General features: G+C 42.2%; 1 protein-coding gene across 4 annotated transcripts in view; it reads left to right on the top strand.

Annotated features, from left to right (window-relative positions):
• Positions 1 to 3,066: 3,066 nt before the first annotated feature.
• The window catches only part of LOC306818483 (uncharacterized protein), a 57,870-nt gene continuing 38,029 nt past the window's right edge, over positions 3,067 to 22,907 (top strand). Inside the window, exons 1-4 of one of the 4 annotated variants that reach the window (XM_079336101.1) lie at positions 3,073 to 3,184; positions 3,322 to 3,387; positions 4,275 to 5,546; positions 6,246 to 6,339. The gene's annotated coding sequence lies outside the window, so the exon portion shown is untranslated. Of the gene's footprint in view, positions 3,185 to 3,321; positions 3,388 to 4,274; positions 5,547 to 5,574; positions 5,693 to 6,245; positions 6,340 to 22,907 lie in introns of those variants that run through there. The other 3 variants (XR_013778253.1, XM_079336098.1, XM_079336102.1) reach the window with 3 other exon arrangements.

Raw genomic sequence — 22,907 nt, forward strand, 5'->3', positions numbered from 1 at the left:
CCAGTTGGCATAGCTTAGCATCAAGCCTGGAAAAAGATAATGGCTATCACGGCTCCATCTAACAAATACAAAATCCTACCAGCAGCTCAAAACTCACCATTTAAAGGTGTGCATCTAAATCTAAGAAAGAGAAATGAAATAATGTCTTAAGAAGCGGGACGTTTTCTTCCTTTAAGGCTGGTCATTTCCCAATACTTCCACTGTTTAGATGTTAAAGCTCCTGTAAGGTATTTTTGGGTTTTATGTCGATTTTGGCGCCACTTATGTCATGCTGCTCTTTTTCTTAAAATTTGTTTTTGGTATTTAACTATCTTTGACACCTACCATTTAGCAGCAGTTATAGGTATTGAAAAATATTAATCTTAAATATTACAATCTCATCACTGATGGTCTCATTTGCTTTATATAGATCATAAAGAGGCATCGGTATTCATTTCAGTTTGTTTCATAACCAGTTTGAAGAGGAGAGGAGCTTTAAGGTACGTGCTATCAAACTGCTTACCTTGGCTTCATACTAGGTTCATGCACAAACATGATTAAAGGTCAAACATACATAGTTTTGGTTACATGTGCAGCTAAATGTTGTTTTTAATCACTATACACAGTAAGTCGAAGCTTCAGCGTCATATTTAGCAAAGGCTTTTGAACATCTGTGTCATTAATCTCATCCAACTCTCAGCTGAACAGTAAATTGGGGATATTTTTTTCCATGATGGGAGGCTATTTTATTAAAAGGTTTGAAGCAATTTCCAATACTTGGGTTTGGTTTACTGCGGATAAAAATAAACCAACACAATGAGAAGAAAATTTGGAGGAAAATTGTTGCTTGAAAACTACTTTTGCTTGCCATCAGGGGGATTGCCTATTTTCTAACAGATCAGAAATAGAACAAAGAAAGCCACAGTGTAAAAACAAACTGGTTAATCCCTTTTAGTATAATCAATATGATGCTGTTGTCAAACTGTTTTTCAGTCTAAGTTCAAGAAACAAATATTGGTGTAAAAGTGTGGGAAAAAGTCCTGGAGAGAAGAAATAAGTGGGGGATTCAATATATAGAAAATGACTAAAGCTGCCGCATGGAAGAAATCTGAAATGGATTCACATTTTTTTCCTGGGCTTCACTCTGAGGTAATGTAACATTGAGCACCACGGTGAAGAAAAAAGATAGTGTTGTAGATACTGATACTGGGTGAACATTTCATTATAATCCCCTGCATTGCACTGGGCTGTTCTGTAGTCTGGAGCAATTGTCAGATAAAAGCCGACTTCTACACAAAGACACCACGTTAATAGCTTTTAATTTTTCCCCTGCTGAAGCCAGCAGAGCTCATTTTTCTGGAGGACAGAGTTCTATTTTCATCAAGGTCATTCCTAAACCTCCATTACTCCTGCTTTAAATGGTAACTGTGTTGCCTCCAAATCTGGCCTCTCTTCCTTGAAACAGTAGCAGTGCTTTAATGATAAATGAAGCTCTGCTCAAAGGAGGAATTAAAACAATTGTGAAGAGCCACAGCGTTCGATAACAAAGCTGCCCCCTCTTCAGCGCTCATTTGAAGGCCGCAGATAACGTTTCTCAGATATGTCTTTCCCGTGTGTGTGTGTGTGTGGGGGGGGGGGGGGGGGGGGGGGGGGGGGGGGGTAACAAACTTCAACTTCATCTCCCACATGGGCTCAATGGAAGTCTGTACTTCAAACACACTCTCTTATTTGGTTGAAGATGCAGAGACGGGGAAGAAAAGATGCTGAATTAATCCTCTTGGCTCCCTCACAGTTTGATAGGTGATTCTTTTTTTCCCCCAGACCAACCATAGAAGTGTTGGACCACACACTAAAGTCACACATCGGCAACACTGTCTTTTAGTCTCTTTAACGTCTCTTGGAAGCCATACACCACAAGGAAAAGATGGCACAGTAAACCTTCAGGTAATATTTCTTCCCTAATCTTTCCGTTTGCAGAGTCTCCCATGATACTACGCGCTGACAGCACCTTAATCCAAACTATAGGAGAAGTTTGGTAAGTCTGGAAAGAAATCTCCCAGTCATTGTTGAAGTTTTCTCTCTCAGAAGGATGCATGCACTTAAATGCCTCTTCTCCGGTTCCACAGCGAGACTCAACACACTACATCATTTCGCAAACTTTCTGAGGAAGTTTCTGAGCCACATGGGCAAATCCAGCAGAGAGCTTTCTGGCAGGTAGAGCCCACTGCTCTTCTTAATCTGCTTGAATTCAGACTCTCCCAGCTGAGGTCCAACACGCCTTTGATTTGACAGCAGAGTAAAGGGAAGCGGCAGGTGAAGAGGAGAACTGACTAATTCTTATCTGTCATGGCAAAATAAAAGTATTGTTGCCAACTGGCAATTCTTTGAAATACCAGACTTGCCCACCTACTTAGTAAGCAGCAAAGGAACCACCAGCAAAAGTATAAATATGGTACAGGAAATTAACCAACAGGTGTCTTGTTGAAGCCTGTTTCATAGTTTATACATTTCACTATTTTGTAATCACTAACTTCTTCTCCTTCTTGTTCAAATTTAATGGCTTTAGCAAAGGCATTTAAGCCACCACAAACTTTAAATTAACAGTGAGTTTCAGGCAATAGTTATGAAGAAATTAAAAAAAAAAAACTTTCAGAATGCTTGTTTAAACTCCTGTTTTTGTTGTATGAAGATTAGCCACACTCCATAATATCTCTCCTGGTAGTTCCCTTCTTTCATCATGTTTTAGATGATATATTACAGTTATTATTTTTTTGTTTCTTTCAGACTTGTTAACAATATGTGAGTTCATGTTTGATATTTTCACTTTTGTCTGGCACTAATGCTAAGCTTTCTGTTTCAATAGAGTGATTCGTTTAAACCTGCATTTCCTATTTGGAGAGGGGGTAATTAAACGTTATGTACTGTATTATAATATAGCCACGGCCTACATGAAAAAATATATATATATTTTTAATTTTCGGAAAGGTTTTGCATAATATTACTGTTTTTAAAGTTAACATTTCTGCTTGTAGTGACGTTTTTTACCCTTTTCCAGCTACCACCGTTACTCAGACATTAGCTACACTTGTTGCACGTGGGATGATTGTTGAAGGTGTCCGGGCTGTGACGCAGGTTACGTCATAGGCCAAACTGAGCTTAACCCCTGCTAACGGTCGGTGATAGCGACAAAGGTGGCGCAGTACAGGTGAGCAAAAATAAAAAGAAACAAAGGCTGCAGTTGTTTAATTCAAATAAGACATTGTCTTGTTGTTGTTGTTAAAGTAGCTACAGCTTGTGTTGCACTTATTCACAACACACTATGCTAATGCGCACTATTCGCAGGTGACAGCTAAAAGAGCAGCAAACTGTTCCCAGGAGAAAGTGAGAGAACAGCTCACCTGACGCCAGGTAACACATTCAAGTTGAGGTTTTTGACCGTAAAGCTAGCAGAGTTGTAGGTGCAGCTGTTTTAGCCGATGTCCACCTGGCTCTTGTTGCTGTTACAGTAATTAAACACATTCTTAAAGCATCAAATTACTAAATTATCATGCTACTGGGTTCATCCAGGTGACCTTAATTACAGTAGTTTATGTGTTGCATATCATTTTTCAGTAGGCTACTTTGAGTCATTAGCTGCTTTCATGCCTGTTTAACCATACTACAAACACGTACAAATGGAGAGGTGTCAGAGTGAGGGGGGCTGCCAATAGTGAGCTCAAGGGCACATCAACAGTGCTTAGGAAGTGAACTAGCACCCCTCCAGCTACCAGACCTCAAAGTACTGTAAATGCGTAAAGCATTGGGGTTGTAAAGTTGATAATAGACTCCTAGAACTGAGACGTTTGTCTTTATCAAAAGTATTTTTTATCAGTTCAGAAAGGGAGCATCACTTAGCATTTCTATGAAAGCCATTACAGGCATCATTCATGCATTCATGCAAGTCCTCATTCATTTGGAGCTACAGCTGAGTATGGCATACTATGAGTGCTGCAGCATTACATCTGTCAAACTTAATATCACCCTTTAACTCGCCAGAGGAGGAGCTACCCGGGCGTAGAAAGAATTTTTAATATCTTCACAACTTGCTGACCTGTTGTTTTAAAAATCTGAAGTCAGAGCGGAAACTTACTTGAATTAGCTTTCAGAGCAGCTTTACCGAGAACAACAGGGTGCAGAGACTGCAGACATAGAGTAAAAAAAAGACTTTGCACCTTTATCTTTCTTATTAAAGCAGCTAAACATCAAGAGATAAAACATTCCTCATGCTGTCTTTTTTTTTTTTTTGTCCCAACAAGCGATCTCTGGGGGAAACTGAGACACAATCCAGATGACAAATGAGAGCTTTATGGCTGTTCACACGGCGAGCTGTGTTCAAGGACACACTGGGAGGATTTTCCAAGGGACTGAGCCTAAATTACTTGCGGTTGTAAGTCTTTCAAAGTGATGCAGTGCCTTAAGAAGAGAAAGCCGTGAGGTGTGTTGAGCGCCTGCGAGAGGCCTTTTGATATTCAGCACATACGCAGATAAATATATTTAGGGTAACAATCTGGAAGCAGTCACATACGCCGGTCACTTTGTCTTTCAGTGCTATGATTCAGGACTCTTTCATTATCAAGCTCACAGCTACAGGAGACGTAATGAAGTCTGTGCTTATACAGCTGAGCTGTGAAATACCTCTTTGTGTTGGATGAAAGGGCTGAGACCTCCAAGTGCAGTGTGGGGCATGAATTTCTCTACTTGTTCAAATCAAATCACAGAACTGGGCCTTTATTTCAGTCAGCCTGTGATGCATGTTCAAACCTTATGTGAGTACTTTGTAATATTCATGAGACTGCTGCAGGTGCGATTATTGGATTACCTCTCTTTCAAAGTAAAATGAGAATATTAGAGAATTAGAGGGTTCCCATATTACTATGAGGTGTTAATAATATCAAGACTAGAAGTGCTGTTAGTTTAAAGTCACATACACTCTTTGATAATTCCACAACCAGCATCAATAATTAGTGAGGCTTAGTGCATTGTTTTACAATCACAGTGTAATGACTTTGCAGACCCAGCTGTGAAGGAAATACAGTGATAACGCTTGAATCGACTTTTTAATAATACAGCAGCAGCAGCAGCAGCAGCAGGCGTTTAAAGTGACCCAGAAATGAAAAACACAATAGCTGCACTCAGCCCGTTGAACTGTGTCAGGGTGAATAGGCTCACTGTCGAACGGTAGGAAAGTGAATGATACTCGTTGAAATTCACAGCGTGAGATATTTACGCAGTGTGGAGAGGGTTAAGATGAGCCAGTGGATCAGTTGACCCAGCCACTGTTTCTAGGCAACCAGACAAATTTGATTTCAGGTGACGATAGGTCCAGGAAGAACCCAGCATTTGTCAGCGTCTGTGATGGAGAGACGCCCGGGGAGGAGAGGTGGTTACACTTTTTCCGGGGGTTTTCCTGCATACAAGATTCTGAGGTTGTTGCCTCTCTGCAAAATGTGGAACCGCCCCCAGCTCTCATCAGAGTCTGACGGTTGTTTTTTTCCATGAAGAACAACGTTATCCGAGGACAGCACTCGGTGAATATCTTCATTTTCTAAATGCAATGGCAGTGTAACGCTGATGTGATCCGGCAGCACTGTTTTTGTAGGCAGTACATTGCCCCGGAGAAGGCGCTGCAGGAACTGTCACAGAGGAAGAAAAGTGAACGATGGAGGAGAGAGAGGTTTGCATGGAGGGCGGTGTGACTTCAGATCCAGCTTCATGTTTTAACAAGCATATTTAGTCCTTTATTTCACCAGTTCAGTTTATCCTGTGACACCTGCTGATGTGATTTAGCCTCTGGCCTTTTGCTTGCTGGCGAACAAGCTAAAAGTCTAATAAACACAAGCTAACTCGCAAATAACATGACCGTCGTTTGTAATCCGTCTTCTCCACCACAATTTGATCCAAAAACGGAAACTTCTTTAGACACCAGCTGAAAGTCAGAAAGGTTTGCTCAACTCTGAATCCCTGAAGTTTGTTCTGAGTTGTTTGAAAGTGAATTAGCTTGATTAAAGACAGCTAATGTCAGCTCACTGTGGTAATTCATTGCTTTTAGGATTAATGAGCGGCTGCACATCACTCCTCAGTGTGAATCCTAACTGTAATTTCTTCCAGGACTAAAATAACAGAGTTAATTTGAGCTTAGTGACAGCCTTTTTTTTTTTTTTTAGATAATCACAGTCTGTGCTCAGATATGATGAAAGTGACATTATTAATATATGAAAACTTGCTAGGAGAAGCCCTGCCAGAGCCGACAAGACTCATCGCTGACGGTAGACGCTCTCCTCGCTGTTCACCACGCCATGCCATGCACTCAGGAAACCCGAGGTATGACTCACCACACACAAAATATTACAATGTGACACCAAGCCGACACGGACTGGAGCGGAATTTTGACTCTTCATGAAGCCTCCCCATGACTTAGATGTTTTTTATATTCCCAGCTGTCATCTGAGCGGGCGAGGCAGGGTGAGGGTCCCCTCTCTCATATCCCTTATTTCTTCAATTGGTCCATTTACAAGTTCTGCACTGTGCTGAGTTCATATGTCCAAGTACGAGTGGAAGAACAAGGGTCATAAGTAGAAACTTGAGTTGCTAATTCAGCCATGCAAATCCATGAATTTAACCAGCAGTCGTCCTCACCTGAGGGCTCTGTTCAGCTTCATCGTAATACTCCCCTTTCTTTTTATTCCGGGAGAGACAAATCAAGCAGAATTTTATTTTTAATCCATGCAGAAGAGGCATTTTAAATAATTTTTTCAAATGTGTTTTTTCTGTCATCTTCAGTTTTCATCCCGTGCCTCGTACCAGCGGGGAAGCTCTCCCATCTCCTTGAAACGTTTTCAGCTTGCGAACCCGTTAGCTTGATGACTGTTTTTTTAAAGCTTCTCTGTTATTGTGGTTTCATGCAGCCGTCTGTTACTGCCGCCGTTTGAAATCCGAGGCCTCGGGCCGACAAAAGAAGACCTTTGCTCGACTCGCTCGATTTGCATGAATGTTTAAAACATTTGCTGATGCTCCTATCTGAACTGGCAGTCCACCAGAGGGGGGTTTAGTGTTTTCCTCAAGAACACTTTACACCAGGCCAACGTTGAGGGGATTTGACAGGTGAGCTTCCAATTATGATGATATCTCCCAGAGCACAGACCCGTCTTGCTAAGCACACACCTTGGCCACATATCAGGAGGGCATGTGTTACAGTGTCCCTTAAAGCCCTTATAGATTATTACCATTTGCAGAAAGCACCACGCATTCCTGAGCGGAGCCTCAGGATGACAATTCTCACCCAATAATTGAGTGCATGGTGGGGTAAATGTCAAACTATTTGCAAGCCATTGATGAGCTGTGGTATTCTTTTCTATTAGCCTCATGTGCCAGAGTTACTCATCTCTGCTTTGTGCAAATTCATATTGGATTTTTATTAAACCAACTCAAACCAACAGTAATAGATGTGCCTCTGGGATAGCTTAAAAAATCCATTCGCTAAACAGCCCAAAATTACCCCCATAATTGTCTCCTTGGACCGCATTACACATCGAAGGTGATTCTCATTCCAATGTGAGTAAACTTTGCCTCGACGGCCAAGACATTCAATCACTCCTGGCTCCAGAGAAGTGTGTGTGTGTGTGTGTGTGTGTGTGTGTCCTCATTACCGTAACAACTCAAACAGACAAACTGGATCCTGCACACGGCGCTGACAGGACGGGAAAATCCAAACGCAGATCCTGCCTGTCAAATGACCCTGCAGCCATTCCTGCTGCTAATGAAGTGAAATATTCTGGCATCTCAGTGGGAATTAGAGCTGTATATTTGGACACATAAATATGAATACAATCAGCTCGACTTGGCTCATTATTGAGGCAGGAGAGCAACCAGCAGACAGGATTAATTAATTACAGAGTGACATTTATGGATAATAACCTTCTGGTGAATATCACACTTAATGAATATGCATAAGACTATCAAAGGGGACGTATCCAGCCAAGATGAAATATCTATATTCAGATCCATGATAGGGTTACTGCTGCGCAGAGTCAACCAGCAGCACATGATGAGTTCAGAGTGAGGCATGTGTCTGTGATTTTCAGCTGCTTCAGTAACTTCTACAGCTCCGACTTTGGGTTTGGAGGGAATGATTCATGTTGAGATTCTGTGAGGTGGCTGCAGAGTCGAGTGTGTGCTGGCAGAATATAGCTTGTGGTAAATATTCTGGTTGTATTATTGAAGCTGCAGCACAGTGTAAAGCCAGCCGTTTGAGTTGTTAATCTATGTGGTGAAGCAGTTCATCAGATCGAGTGAACAATGAGCTGTGCAGTGATGTTAAAAAGGAGCAGTGACGTGGTGTTCAGATCATGTCGATCATTTACTGCACTGACGAAACCAACACAAAGTGCAGTGAGGAGCCTGTTTATTTCTTAGGGATCTATTTTACAGATTTACGTCGCTCCTCTTGTCACACAGAATCAAAACGATCTGCATTATTACCTCTGCTGTGATCACTCTCCCTCTCTGCTGCCGGACACCAAACGTGTGAATGTGTCTCGTGCTGGATCAAGTCAGCGTTGCGAGATAATGGAGAAAGTGAGCTTCACTTTGATAACTTTTGATTTAAGGCTTCATCAGTTTCACAACGTGAAAGGTCGGGTTCACGGCGTGAACTGGAGAACAGCTCCTCCACTGATGCATTCCTGCCAGTGTACCGCGCATAATTAACCATCACAGAGAGGCAACACCTTGTCAGTGCAGCAGATGGTAGATAAGAACATGAAAATATTCCTCCAGAGCGAGGGGCGACGGTTGTACTCATTGCTTGTAAGACTCTTTCTTGCATTGGTCTTAATTGAATTCCCTGCCTGAACATTAATGGGTCACACTGGTCATAATCAACAGGATCATACAGTGGAGAACAGACTGCATGTTCAGACAAGATCACGGGAAGATAATCATCTATCTGAAGGTCAAATGAATGCATAGCCTCATCATGTCCAGACTCTTAAATTCAAGTTTATAGAAACTGGTCAGGACGGTGAAAAGTGTGGATCCCAGCGTGGATATAACTTGTGAAAGAACAGGGTCCTCCTTTGCCTTTAGATCCGTCTCAGTCCTCTTCAGCCGCGCGCTGCAGGAGACGGGAACATTTCTTCAAAGGGACAAGCTCCCTTATTCTTTGAAAGATGAAGGAAATCTGCGCTGCAGCCTGTGCTCTACAACATCCTGTGAAGGTTCACTGGTATTTGGATGTGAGGATCAGAGGGACGGCTTTTCTCTTCATCCCGCCGTCCCTGAAAACCTGATTCATGTGTGTAAATACAAATGTCCAGAGTTAGAAGGACAGACAGGAAATGACTGTTGCAGCCTGGAAGTTTTTTTTTTTTTTTTCTACCTACGTGTCAAATATGTCACTGTCAAAGTTCTTATATGAACTTGTTTCATCACTGACATAAATAATTATCTTTTGTTCCGACTTGCCTCAGGTCCCGATTGACACAAAGCGTTCACGTAGCTGAGCACCCCGAAGTAAAGCCCATGTGTCTGCTTTCTCATCTGACTCGGACCCTTTTCAAACCTCGCTAACATTCACAAATAGAAAGCTAACTGGTGTCAGAGATAATACCTGTTATTGGATATTTGATGACAACAGATTCTGCCACATTATCCCATCAACTTAACAACATGTTCCCCAATATTATCAAGTCTCGCAGTGCAGCCTGCCTGCCTGCCTGCCTGAGTGACATTAATAACGCGGGCTGTTCACATCGCTCCTCACTCCGGCTCTGTCACTCACGGCACACACTACATGTATGGTTTGGTTACATTCCCCGAGTCGTCTCCTTCAGCCAGGCCGTCCACCTGGCAGGAGGGATGACGCCTGTCACCTTTTACTGTGCGCCGGAGGTGAAATGACATTTGAGCGCCGTGCCAAATGTGAGCGTGGTCTCCACTCATGCGCCGCTTGTCAGGGGCGATCACTGTTATTTCAGCCGCCTGTCCAAAGAGGCCTTCTGATGGCTCACCCTGCTTTTGCCGCGTTTAGCTCGTGGAGACAGGAGCCTGCATTTGGCCCTCGCTTGGCAAATCTGATTAGAGTGGCTATAATGGCTGGTTGTGTGGGAGAGGCACTAAAAGGTATGAGGAGAGGACAGAACAAACACAGCAGCCAGCTCTTTCTCTCCCCCTTTCACCCTCTCCCTGCCGGCTCTCCCTTCAAAACAGCATGAAAGTGTATTAAAGAGTATCATGCTGTCACCTTGGGGTGTGATGGGAAATAGAATGGACTACTCAATAGGCCGCTAAATTAACTTACTTTTCACAGACACACACACACACACACACACACACACACACACACACACACACGCACACACATCCTTTACTTAATATGTTATATGGACTCTGCTTCAAAGTGAGAGTCCACCCTCTGAAAGGTGACAGATGCTATCTGAGGGCACACACACCAGCCTCCCTCTCTTTGTGTTTCGCACGATTGAAGAAGAAACCAACAAATAGAAAATGACATTTTTTAATTATTGGTGAGTCCTTCAAACAACCCCTTGTATTAAAAATGGGCAGAGCCTGTTTTAATTTGACATGGCTGTGGAACTGCAGAATTATAATTGCAATCATTTTTGCTTTATTCCGGTGTTTGTGATGAGCTTCAGTCACAGTCAGCACTGACTGTAGTTTTATCAACATGCAAATGCGCCTCTGCTTGAAAGCTTCATGTGGTTTGAGTTTTAGCCTGCTCCTATTAGGGCGATTTATTATAATTGAACATCATTTTTCCCATAAGGCCCAAACTTTTGACCCTGGACGGACTCTGAAATGAGTTTGAAAACAGGACTGTTTCAGAGCGGGGTGTGTGTGTGTGTGTGTGTGTGTGTGTGAGGACCATCTGTTTCAGCCAGACTCGTAAGGTTATTACCTCATTTTTAACACGATAAACTGAATTCAACAGAAATAATGGCTGAAGAGTCGCTGACTGATAACACACTTTAAAACCGGGGAGGGATATTTGAGGCAGCGGTAGCTCCTTTATAATGTCAATGATTAGACCCACTTTGTTAACTCTCCAGTTAAAACTCCTCATCCTACTCCCTGAATCTATAAAAGTCATCCATGAAGTCGTGCTCTGGGGAAATCTCATATTCACTCAGGAAGTAGAAGGGCCCAGCTCTTATCATTTCTTGAGAAGGTTTTCTGATATCCTTCACGAGCTGCTTATTCGGGACCGTTTTTGTTGTTTTTCAACCTAAAGAGACTTCATACGGGTCTGCTGGGGACATTTCTCCCCACTTTAGTGCCATGAAGTCAGCCATGCTAACATTCAGTACGTGCACACTTAAGTTAAGCTATTGTTAAAGCTTGATCGGCCATTTAATTGGACGACAGTTTTGTCCCACTGTACAAGTACCGGGGGAAGAATCGAGTTATTGATGGAAGCGTGTTGAGACGCAAACTGCTATTAGACCTTCTTCCAGTTGACCTTGCTAACTTGTTGGAAAATAAACAAACTGGCTTTATGTTGAATTGTGGAAACATCCAGAACTTCCCAGCTCTCGGTTCACCTCAGTTTTTGCTCCATGTTGACCCGTCTCAGATTTTACTACTGGGCTTTATTTGTTTGACCGTGGAGAATGCACAGAACGCCTTGGCCAGTTTGGGTCGTTTTGAGATGTAAAGATGCAGGAAATGGATCCTCGACCACATCATCAGGGTGTTACTGTGAATGAAAGGGTCATCAGAGGAGCAGGTTTATGGTTTGATATGGATGTGCCCTCAGGATAGAAAGAGGCTGCTAAAAAGCTCCAGGCTGAGCAGAGATCCCACAATAATTCTTCCACTCCGAGGAATTGACACCACTTTTACGTCTGTATGGTAAATATGAGATATACTGTATATGAATCTTGTATAAATGCAAATTGTGTTTATACAGTCGAAACCGACCCAAAGAATGTTTGAGTAATTCCTCGATTTCTGTTTAACTTTTTTTTTCAGATTTTTGAAGTAAATAATATATATTTATGATTTTGTCTTCATTTCCATTTCAGTTTAAAACTTCCTGGAAACGTCAAGGACAAAGTTATTGAGAACTCGGTTCAGCTTTTTTTCCCGACCCAATCTCCAGCTTTTTTTTTTTTTTTTTTTCTTCACTTTTACATCCTTACTGTCTCATCTCACTACTTCCCCTGCCTCCTCTCGGTCCACCTCGTGTCCTTTCACATCCTCTGCCTTTTCACTCTTCCCTCCCAGCGGGGAGTCACGCTTCGGGCTTTTTTCTGGGATTTGATCTTCACTTTCATCACAAGTACATGTTTCTAGCTTCACTTCCTCGTCCTATAAATATTCTAAACTCGTTCAGCTGACATGCTCGATCATGTTCTGTGCTCAACCTGCGTGGGTTCGCTTGGCAGAGTGCTGCCGTGTTAGCATGAACAAATATCCTGTCAATAAACTGTTAGGATTAGTTAGCTTTAGAATAATTAACCTTTATTTGTCATGACTGAATATATCATTATTACACTGAAGGGGTCTTTTATGCCTTATTAAAGTTTAATTACCTTGACATTTTGGTCTTACATTAATGACATAATGGCTTTGTCTGAAAGGGGGGAATTGTAGGACTCCCATTTCAATTAAATGTTACGTTCGTCTCGTTAGCGCTCTTTCCCCTTTCATTTGGAAACAATGTTCCCGGTTGTGTAATTTGAGCCTTATGAGGAAAGCAAAGACCTAATATGAAGATCCACAAATGTTCCGTTTAGATTGACTTCTTATTTACACTCACACGTGCGATGTAAAAGGTGTACAACACACAACCTCTATCCACCCAACCAGCCGCAAGAAGAGCAAAGGTGCCGCATCTCAATCCAGCATTTTAAACTTGTGTAAACAAACACTTCTTCTACCTGCCTACCACATTGCAAAAATCACATTTGACCATGAGACCTTTCTATAAATAACCCCCCTAGACGTCCCAGTCGCTAAATCAGCACACAACATCTGCTTCAATTGGCTGACGGCCAGCTTGAGCTGAGGCGAAAGCAACGATTCCCTTCTTTTCTTGTAGTCCACCAGCATCCTGTCCTCGACGTCCCGCCTCTCTCCGGCTCATTTCCCTCCCTGATCTCAACGCCAGGCTCCCTCTTTGGCCTCTCAGCGTGCCAGCAGCCTGCCAAGCCACCCTGGGGTCACAGCCGGTCACGGCTAATGTGACAAAGCCAGCTGCTCATCATTGCCCAACCAGCCTCTCACCAGCTGTGATTGGATGTAAGGGGTCACCTCGGCTGGGCCCAAAGGGGTCTTGGGACGGACGAGCCATCTCAGACATGTCCTTTACACGGATAAGTGAGCTGAACTGTGTCCCTCACTGTGATGCAGCGTTTGCGGAGAAAACAAGCCAAGCAGAAGATAATTTTATCAGGCGGCAAAAAGAAAAGTTCATTCAATCTGTCTCTGTCACGTAAAGCAGATCAGAGGAGAGACAACATATGATGAGGAACGGAGGCTTGACGCAAAGGTCAGCTCTCTGCCAGCATGAATATGACAGGATAAAATCTTAAAAGTACGCCGGAACCAGTTATCTTTCACAGCAGATGTCTGGCATCACTTTCTATTTTTCAGGTGCGTTATTTAATTTGTCTCTTCTTTTTGAGGCTGCTCACCTTCACATGACATCACCGATCAGTGGCTGACCTTCACTGTCCGTTTTTCTGGTTGTTTTCACATTTTCACTACTAAACACGATCCGCATTTTTCAACCATGCTGTGTTTACGTGTGTTTGGAGGATACGGATGTTAACGTCAGAGAGTTTGCAGTCCACTTAAGGGTCTGATGCATAACCCCATTTATTCCCTGCTTTGTGAGCTTCCTTCTTTCAGTGGTAATTTGACTTTGATTGATGTTCAATTTAACACTTGCTCAGAGTTAAATGTGCTATGGAAGGTTAGCACCTGATGCAAACGCAACAAGTGAAGTCACATGTAAGAAAAGGACATTTTTAAAGTACTATGTGCTTATTGTCCAAAGTTTGGTGGGTAGATTGCAGAAGGTGAAGTCCAACCTTTTGACCCGGTAGTTTGACTTTGTGTGTGTAACTTCAGACTTCGATTTAGAGCAGACCTCTAAGTTGCATTTGTGAAAATTCTCCCTCGGGGCGCTGACAATCAGTATAGAAGACAAACAATCCCAGCTGCCTTGGATGCCACTCTCAAAACAATCAGCCACAACAAAAGGAAGAGAAAGCCTCCACACCAGCACTAATTGTTAATAAGGGGTTATGGCATAATTGATTTTTCTTTCATTCAGTTGCCAATTTGCTCCTGTTGCGATGGTGTTTGTGTCCCTCGGGTCTAATCTAACGTTTTAGTTTGAACCCAACAAATGTTTTTACAACAAACAGCCCTGAGGAGGAAGAGGAGGAGGAGGAGGAGGAGGAAGATACCGAGCTCCAAGTTGCTCAGAAAGCCTCGGCAGCCAGATGTATTTCATTATGGAAATGTCAGAGTGCCTTGGAGACTTTGCTCGTGTTGGGAAGGAAAATGTCGGCTGCGGTGTAGTTGATGAACTCAGTGTGTTTATTTCAGAGTCAGCTGCAGATGTAATTTATTGCTTTTGCCGTTGAGGTCAATTGACAAACAGGTTTTTGGTTTCAAGCTGCCTTGTCAAAGAAGGGGTTGTACAGGTAGTGAGTTAATTCAGTTTGGGGTCGGTGTTGGGCTGCCTGAGGTTGTAAGTACATCATTTAAGAGCTGAAATAGTTGTCTTCATCTTAATGACGTGCAGCAATTTTTTAATGAATGAGCTCCCTAAACACGGACACGAGCTCTGCAAAATAACTGGAACATAAAAGCTGATTATAAAAGTGCCATGCTGGGAGATGATGACATCTCCACTAAGTGTAACAAGTCCTTTTTGCATACAAGACACGTTAGTGGTAGCTTCATCAGCTTCAGATGAACGAGTTCACATTCTCTCAGCTTTATTCATGTCACATTTCACAATTAAATGAGACATAGAGCACTTACTGTTAATTCACTTACTTGTTGACAACTTCTGATCTTTCATCCAAACCGATGTTTTCTAAAAACCAGATGATTTTAAAGATCGTCTGAAGTAGGGTTCTCCTCAGGGATCGGGCATAACGGCAAGACAGATGCTTCTCTAAATCTGCTCGGGCTCTTTGATAGCATTATGGGAGATAAGGTGGAGCTGCAACATATAGCGAGCATGGCTGTACATGCACGGAGAGGCAGGCCAGCATCCTCGCTACGCTCGCTTTGGTTATTTCACAGTCGCATGAAGAAAAATAAAAAAAGCTTCCTACAGTTTATTTTTTCTCCCTTTAAGTTTGTTCTCACATGTCGACGATTTCCAAAGTGGTTTTCTAAGCATGAGGTAAAAGAACATTGTATTTAGTTAATGTATGAATGCTTCATTGTCGAGTACATTTTGCTCTTGAACACAGGAGCTCCCTGCCCCCCAGAGCAATCTCCTCTTTGTTCAGCTGCTGTAAAAGAAATGCACATAACTCATGCTCCATGGGAAAGCTCTTACATGTAAGTAAATGCAGTTTGCAGCACTGCTTGAGGTTTGAAATATATGATTAACTTTTAGGAGAGGAACTTGGGCCCCTGAAAGCTAAGATACCCCTACCCGAGGTCGAACAAAGAGGTGACTTCTGGAGCTGTATGAAGGCTTCATGGGTAGCTGGAATCATTTATAGAGTTATTCATCTGAATCAAGCCCTGTAATTACAACACACACTCATTATGATTGTAATTATCACACTGGGGTGATAACTCAATTGGATGCTGAAATAAATATGCATGTTTGGGGTGTCAAAATAATGTGAGTGTTTCATATTTCAGTATTAATTAAGTGATGAGATATTTGGCTCACTCCTGGAGTTGGCAGATTCTCAGTCGTGCCCCTCAGATTGGATCAATACTGCCAACATGGACTGGAATTGATACACTCTAACCCGACGTCAGTTTTAGACACGATCAATGTTAGATTTGAGACAGAAAAACAACAGCAACAGTTGTTCAAGCCCTCCACAGCCTGAGTTTATGGATGAAGCAGTACAGGAAGTCAAAGCGTGAAGGGGCTTTATTTTATAACAAAACATCTCACTGTAACACATTAAAGTGGACGAGTGGGGTTTTAACCTCCACACATCCATCAATCAATCAAAGTTTATTTGGACATCACATTTAAAACAACCTTGGTTGACCAAAGTGCTGTACAGGCAAAAAAGCACACTATAAAAGACAAAGCAATAAATAGGAGCATGAAACCTCCAAATACATCAAGTTAAGATGAATTATCTTATCAGCACCTCAATAAAAAGCTGTTTTAAAGAATCCAATCTCTTGATCATGGACAGTGTAATCAAGAGTCCTGATATCCTGCCCTGTCATTGGTTGGTTCATTTGCAATTCAAAGGTTGAAGATTTCATTCTTAATTTCCTTTTCGAGAAAACTGAATTAGATTTACTTTGGTAATCACTGAAGAAACTTTAACCGCGTTGAGACATAAAACATCATGACCAAAGTCAAACGATGGATAACATCCAAAGAGTAGAGCTGTAATACATGAACTCCCACAGGCATCATAAAACAATGTGTACATACTGTAACAGAATCCTGTGGACAAGAACAACACCTAGTGATATGTCAACTCCAACTTCAAGCCATTTCAATGGATGGAAGAACAATACATGTTGCAGGGCTCTTTGGTTGTAATGTGATGAGTTATAACTAAAGTCTCATCAGTGACTAATTAGACTTGGTCCTTTAAAATGATACATCATGATGACTGACTCATAATGAAGTCAAACTTGTAGCAGCTTCTTCAGTCACTTCTGCTTTGGAGAAACACATCTCGTCGTGTCACATAAAGACGTGTTCACTGGGAGACGAGGTATCCTGGTCGCTCCTGGGACGCTTGAAAGTGTGCGCCTGCAGCAGTTGTTGCATAATGTATCACCACCTTTTACTCCCCTTTAATTTTACCATTCTCTACTGTGAAATATCTTTTACCACAGGAAATCTGCTCCTCGAGTGATTTTGCACTGACTTTCCGTCTTGACAAAAAATGTGAAAAAAAAAGAAAGAAAAGTGTTGTTTCTGGACAGAAAGAGGTTAAGAAGAGCTTCAGTGAACACCGGGGAACACAGCATGTGCTATTATTAATGTTTATTGTAGAAATGTAGACAGGTGAGAGTGCAACACATCTTTCTTTAAAGCGAGCTCTGTTGTAAAGTAATGAGTAACCAAAAGAAAACGGTCAGAATGCATTCCTCTTCCTACCTCTGAAGATAAAAGACTACCATTAAACACATGCATTTTCCCCTTACTTTTCTCCTGGGAGCTTGTTACTCACTGGCACCCTGAGAGATGGAGGTCAACAGCCAGTTTTGGGAAAAGTAGCACCCTGTGGCGAGCCTATTTAACGAAAGCAAAACGCCTTTTTTACCCGTCTGCTCTAAAAGACAGAAAAAAAAGTCTTAGAGGGAAACTCCTACTCCTGTTAGCATTCAGTTTGCAACTCTTTCACCTGTAATCAGGTGCTTCAGACACGAGATTAATGAGGGCACTGAGTCAGCATCAAACGAATCTACTGTCTACAAGTCAGTCACGACCCCTGGAAGACCCCTTTTATTCCCACAGATCAGACTCACTTTATGCACTTCATATAGAAAAGTCTTACAGTCAACATTTTTAATAAAATAAGAGTCTGTAAATTTAAACGCCTAAATAGGAATCAATAACTAACTCTCAAACTCTGTAGCCGTGTTGGAGTGGAGCAGGCACATTTCATCACTGAGTGGACAGTTTGTTGGTGAATATGTGCAGTGAGTAGATAGTTGTACTTTTTATGACTGAACCATCAGTAACCATGGCTGTCTGGTAACCTGGACTAAGTCAACATTTTCTTTGCTGATCCTGTCCTGCATAATGTTCATGCATACAGCAGATTGTACTTCTGTAAAACCAAGAAAAAAGCAATCCTTCTGCTTCCTTTGAACTGTCCAACATACGTTCCACTGAGGACGGACAGATAGACACATTTACATTTACCACAGGAACACAACTCTTATAAGTGACTCTCTTCAGCTGTTGGATAAAACACAGAGAATACATAGGATGACAGACTCCTTTAATTGACTGGGCGAGGGTCAGTGGACATTGAACAGGAGCGACAAAAGATCCTTTTTACAGTTGAATTTTTGTTCCTATATATAGAACATTTATACATCTATATATATTATAAATGACTCATTGTGTTTTTCTTTCACTTTGCCTCACACATGAGCTTTAATCTATGATAGGCATGAATGCTTCTATAGGAGCATATCGCTGTGAAGAGTACTTGGTGTCAAAATATAATAATGGATAATTGAGGCTGACTGTGAGAAAGAAAAATCAAGATGTATTTAAATTGCTGCACGGTTGTGGTTGCCAGGTTACAGAGGCTTACTGTGTCACTAATCAGGGCTGCTTTTAGGATCCGGCCTTGCTCGCATATGGTCACACATTTAGCTTTCACTCTCCTAGACTTTCCCTCCATGTGTTTTAAGATTTCTCTTTTTCGTCTCAACCTCTATGCTGTCTGTATGCATTACCTCACCTCCTTGGCAGCAAGTAGCTTTAGCTGCAGGAAACATTTCCAGGATGCGGATGCAGTGTTTATGCCTCCTGTTGTTCGAAATAAGGGGAATTGAATGGGTTAGATGGGGCTAATGTAGCTGTCAACTTTTTTTTCCCCCAGCACCCACCTCAGGTTTCATTAACATCCTCAGACCACGGCGCCACAGCGGCAGGCTTTACTTGCAGGGCCTGAGCATTCATTAAGGAGAAACTCAAACGCTGCTCTCTGGGAAATTGTCAGAACAGATGGTTACGACTCTACGCCTGGGGATGAAGGACAGACACTCATGTTTATCTGTTGTGATAAGCAGCAGTATCCCTGGTTGTATTTTTTAAATTCCGAGCCACATTCATTTTCAATATTTTGTACTCCAGTGGCGCCAGGGGAAGCTCACAGAGTTTCACTCCTCCAGCTTCATTGCATCTTGTTTTTGGAATGAGATGCAGTTGCTATGGGAACGCTGCAGACGGGGGACAGTTGGCCGAAGTCAGTTTAACCTGCAGAAGCTTCTCATAAGAGCGAAGACGCCTGAAAGATAGCAGCAGCAGGACTTACAGATTCCCATGATTCATTTTTTTTTCTATCTTCTGGGGTCGAGGGCAACCCTTTAGCAGGAGGATTCAATCAATAAATCTTTTCAGATGGAATTGCCTCTGAAAAAACACTCCCTTGCTGAAACAATACATTATTGACAGTACAAATTCACCATCTTTGAAGGCTTTTCTAAGATATACTCAAGAGGGCAACTCTGAAAAGAAATTTCTTTCTGGGGATGAAAGTGGAAAGCCACATGAGACCAAATTAAGGCTTTCCACTCTCAGCATCGCTGTAGATTCACAAACACGGCTTAATCCAAATATTGAGCGTGTTACTACTTTAATCTGTTCATGACCACACACACAGTGTTCACTCTTATCATGTCAGACGTACCAAGCTATTGCATGCGTTGGAGGGTCATGTTTTAGTTTTCAATAAAGAAGGGAACTCCTTTGTACCACTTTCACAGAGTGCAGTTGTACCATGTGTTTTGTTCCATTATCTCAGTGTGCGTATCATCAGATTGCAAATGAGCCAATTAAACAACATGAAATACACTATGCTGTTGTACAAACAGATCCAGCCAAAGCCTCCCTATCGCAGTCTATTCACTTCTCATTACAGCTCAGTGGGGGTCTTTGTGGCTTGGAAGCGATGCCCCATTTTGCAGTGCAAAGCAGCCATTGTGTGTCTTTTCTCACGTCTGAAGGCAGCTAAGCTTACTTTCCTCTGAGCAAGAACAGAAGGAGTTTATATATATATATATATATATATATATATGTATGTGTGTTGTTGCCTTGGTGGTGATCTGAGGCACAAGTAAGACCCAATCCAGGGTTTAGCCTTTCTGTGTGCTATTACTGAAAATGGACGATCCCATTACATCGCTCGTAATCTCACCAGGGCCAGGCAGGAGGCGGGGATATCCCATCCACCCCTTCGCTTCCTCCAGCCGGGGCTTCGATATTGCCCACTGACCTTCTGGAGTCAATTTCCGGACAGATCAACAGACCCACTCCAATAATCATTTTGTTGAGCTGCTGTGTCGCAATGTGCAGAACATACTGTTGATATGATGGGAAATGTTGGCGCTCATGTGATGTGCTATGAATAGAAATATGACACCAGTTGGACAGGTATCTCTGATTTAAAAAAAAAAAAAAAAAAAGGCCAGTGCTTGAAAGCAACTTGGTCCCTTGCCTTATTTACTCTCCTGACTTTTTCATCATAACATTGATATTCATAATCTCATCATGTATGACATGTACTTCTCATGAAAGCATAGGACTAGTATATTTGAAATATGGGAGCCAAGTGACTCCTTAGCTCGCCCTCGCTGCGGTTCCAGATGTGCTAAATTACATGAGAAGATAATGATATCAGGTCTGGCAGCTTCACAACACAAGCTGGGCCGCGAGCTTTGAGAAGCATGACATTATTCTCGCACGGACTTCTTCTTATTGTATTGATAACAAAAGAGTTAGTGATTGCATCCAAATACAAACACAGGATTTGTAACGTCGCTGGTAAAGTCCGACTGTCTTTGGAAAGACACATTTTAGAAAGTGTGTAATCACAGCTGTCTGAATGTTCCTCATGAGGGTTATTAGTTCTGTTTGTTGATATTCAGACACCTCTAAATCACAAATTGTAGCTGCTTTCGTATAGTGATTTAATCACCAATACTTTCATTACTTCAACAATAAATCCTTATCGCCTCATCATGCTGGCAGGCTCTGCGTATTCTGCTGCCTTTCTTCTGTGACTCCTGTTCGCCAGCGCTCTCGCTCCGTGATTGTTGCGGTGCGTTCGTGTCAAGTCAGCACACAGTCAATATGTCATCGATTGGAATCTTGCAATATACCTTTTGAGCCACGTGTTGATTGGAAACAGTCTTTCCGTGGTAACCTTTTTGATTCCATCATGAGCGAGTGGTCATTGTTCAGACTGACTGATAGAAGACAGAGCTCTGAAATCGTGCCAGTGTGCAACACAATCTCTTGGAGGATCAAACAAAAAAAAAACCTAGCAGAGAAGACTTTGAAACTTAAGAAGGATGACCGCTTTCAGGATGTGTGAGCATTTTCTGGCTCAGCCTCGGCGGTGTTAAGGTAGAACCTAAAGCTGCACCCGTAAGCCTGCAAATTCCTCCGACTGTCGATGGAGCAGCACAGATAAAATTCTGATCTGCTGGACTTTTTTTTTTGTTGGCAGGGAATCGCAGTGTGCAATTTAATCAGACAATCAAAGGGCACAGAACAAATGTTAATTATTCTTTAGATTGAGTTTCGTGACATTTCTGTCAGTTTACATTAACTTTACCTGCCAATTTAAACCAGCGTTGAGCCTGACTGGAAGCAAACATCTCTGTCCTGGATTTGAATCAAGCCCAATGATTTTTCTTATTAGAAAAAAAAAACTAATTTGAAAATATTACCTTTACCCCAGGCCTGCTCTGGGAAGAAATGACAGTGGCTGACAACACGCACTGTGAAATTGATAGCGACAGAAACCCGTACTGGTGCCCGATGGTTTGGCCTCCCTCATGTAAGTCATATTATTAGCCAGTTCAATGGACTGGTTAATGACATAGTGGTCTATTACACTCATGTCTGTAAACAGAGGCACGTGCTGCCGGTGCCAGAAATCTGCCCATCACAAGTTTGCCTTCATGGAGGTGTCTCCTCAAAGAGCCAAAAGCCCTACCCCACAGATACAGAGACAGAAAGGGGTTCTAATATACATCAATCTATCGCTTTATCCATCCCAATCAGCCACCTTACACTTTGACCAAGCTGCAGATTAACTGACTGAACTGGGCTCTGGACGCTCGTTGTCTTTAGGACCAGAGATTTCTTCTTCTTCAGGCTGTATAGTTGAGTTTTTGGATAAACTTTAAAATGATTCTTCTTCGTTCTGATTTGTAATCTACATGTTTGAAACATGACAGATGTGAGTCTCTGGAGAGAAATTCAAAGCTGGGTCTGCGTCTGCTGTGAAGAGGATGTTTTTTATGTCAGTATTATTTCCCATCTCTTCTTTAGCCGCTGAATCTCTTGACTACATGTTTGTGAAAGCTGAACCGATCTGCAGCTGGTTAGGTGGAGACATTACTCTGAAAGGTTACTGTTGATGTTTCACGTTGAAACATTTCCTAAAGCATTTTCACTTACACCTGAGCTTTTCAGAAAAGGGTAAATAACATTCATCCCCTCAAACGGACATTTACACCAGCCTATACTGAAAACAACAAAACCTCAGCAGAAAGTTGTTTTTAAAGCAGAGTTCTGTCGTCGTGCAGCCTCTCAGCACTGGATGAGTAAACGTCTTGGTAAAGACTGTCTGGATGTTTTAATGTGCTGTTTTGGTGCACATCTGTCTTTTCCTGTAATATCACAGTCATCACAATGAACAAGTCTGTGAACAGAGGAACAGTTTCTCACATCTCCTGAGCTACCTTCACACTGTATTTTATCGTGGTTTGATGTCATTTCCAACTTGTAGGGCCACTCTCCAAATTGTATCCCTCACGATGGAGGTGATCGATCACGGCTGTCTCATTTTTTAATCCCAGGTGACTGAAACATCTGTCAGGATGACTGAACGTCGATTGAGCGGTACAGCAGGGAGAGGAGGAGGGAGGAGTGATGGCTCCGAGACAGGCAGAATCTCATCTAGATATCATGAGTATCATTCAGCACATGG

The sequence above is a fragment of the Symphodus melops genome (assembly GCF_947650265.1).
Source record: "Symphodus melops genome assembly, chromosome: 23".
Taxonomy (NCBI): domain Eukaryota; kingdom Metazoa; phylum Chordata; class Actinopteri; order Labriformes; family Labridae; genus Symphodus; species Symphodus melops.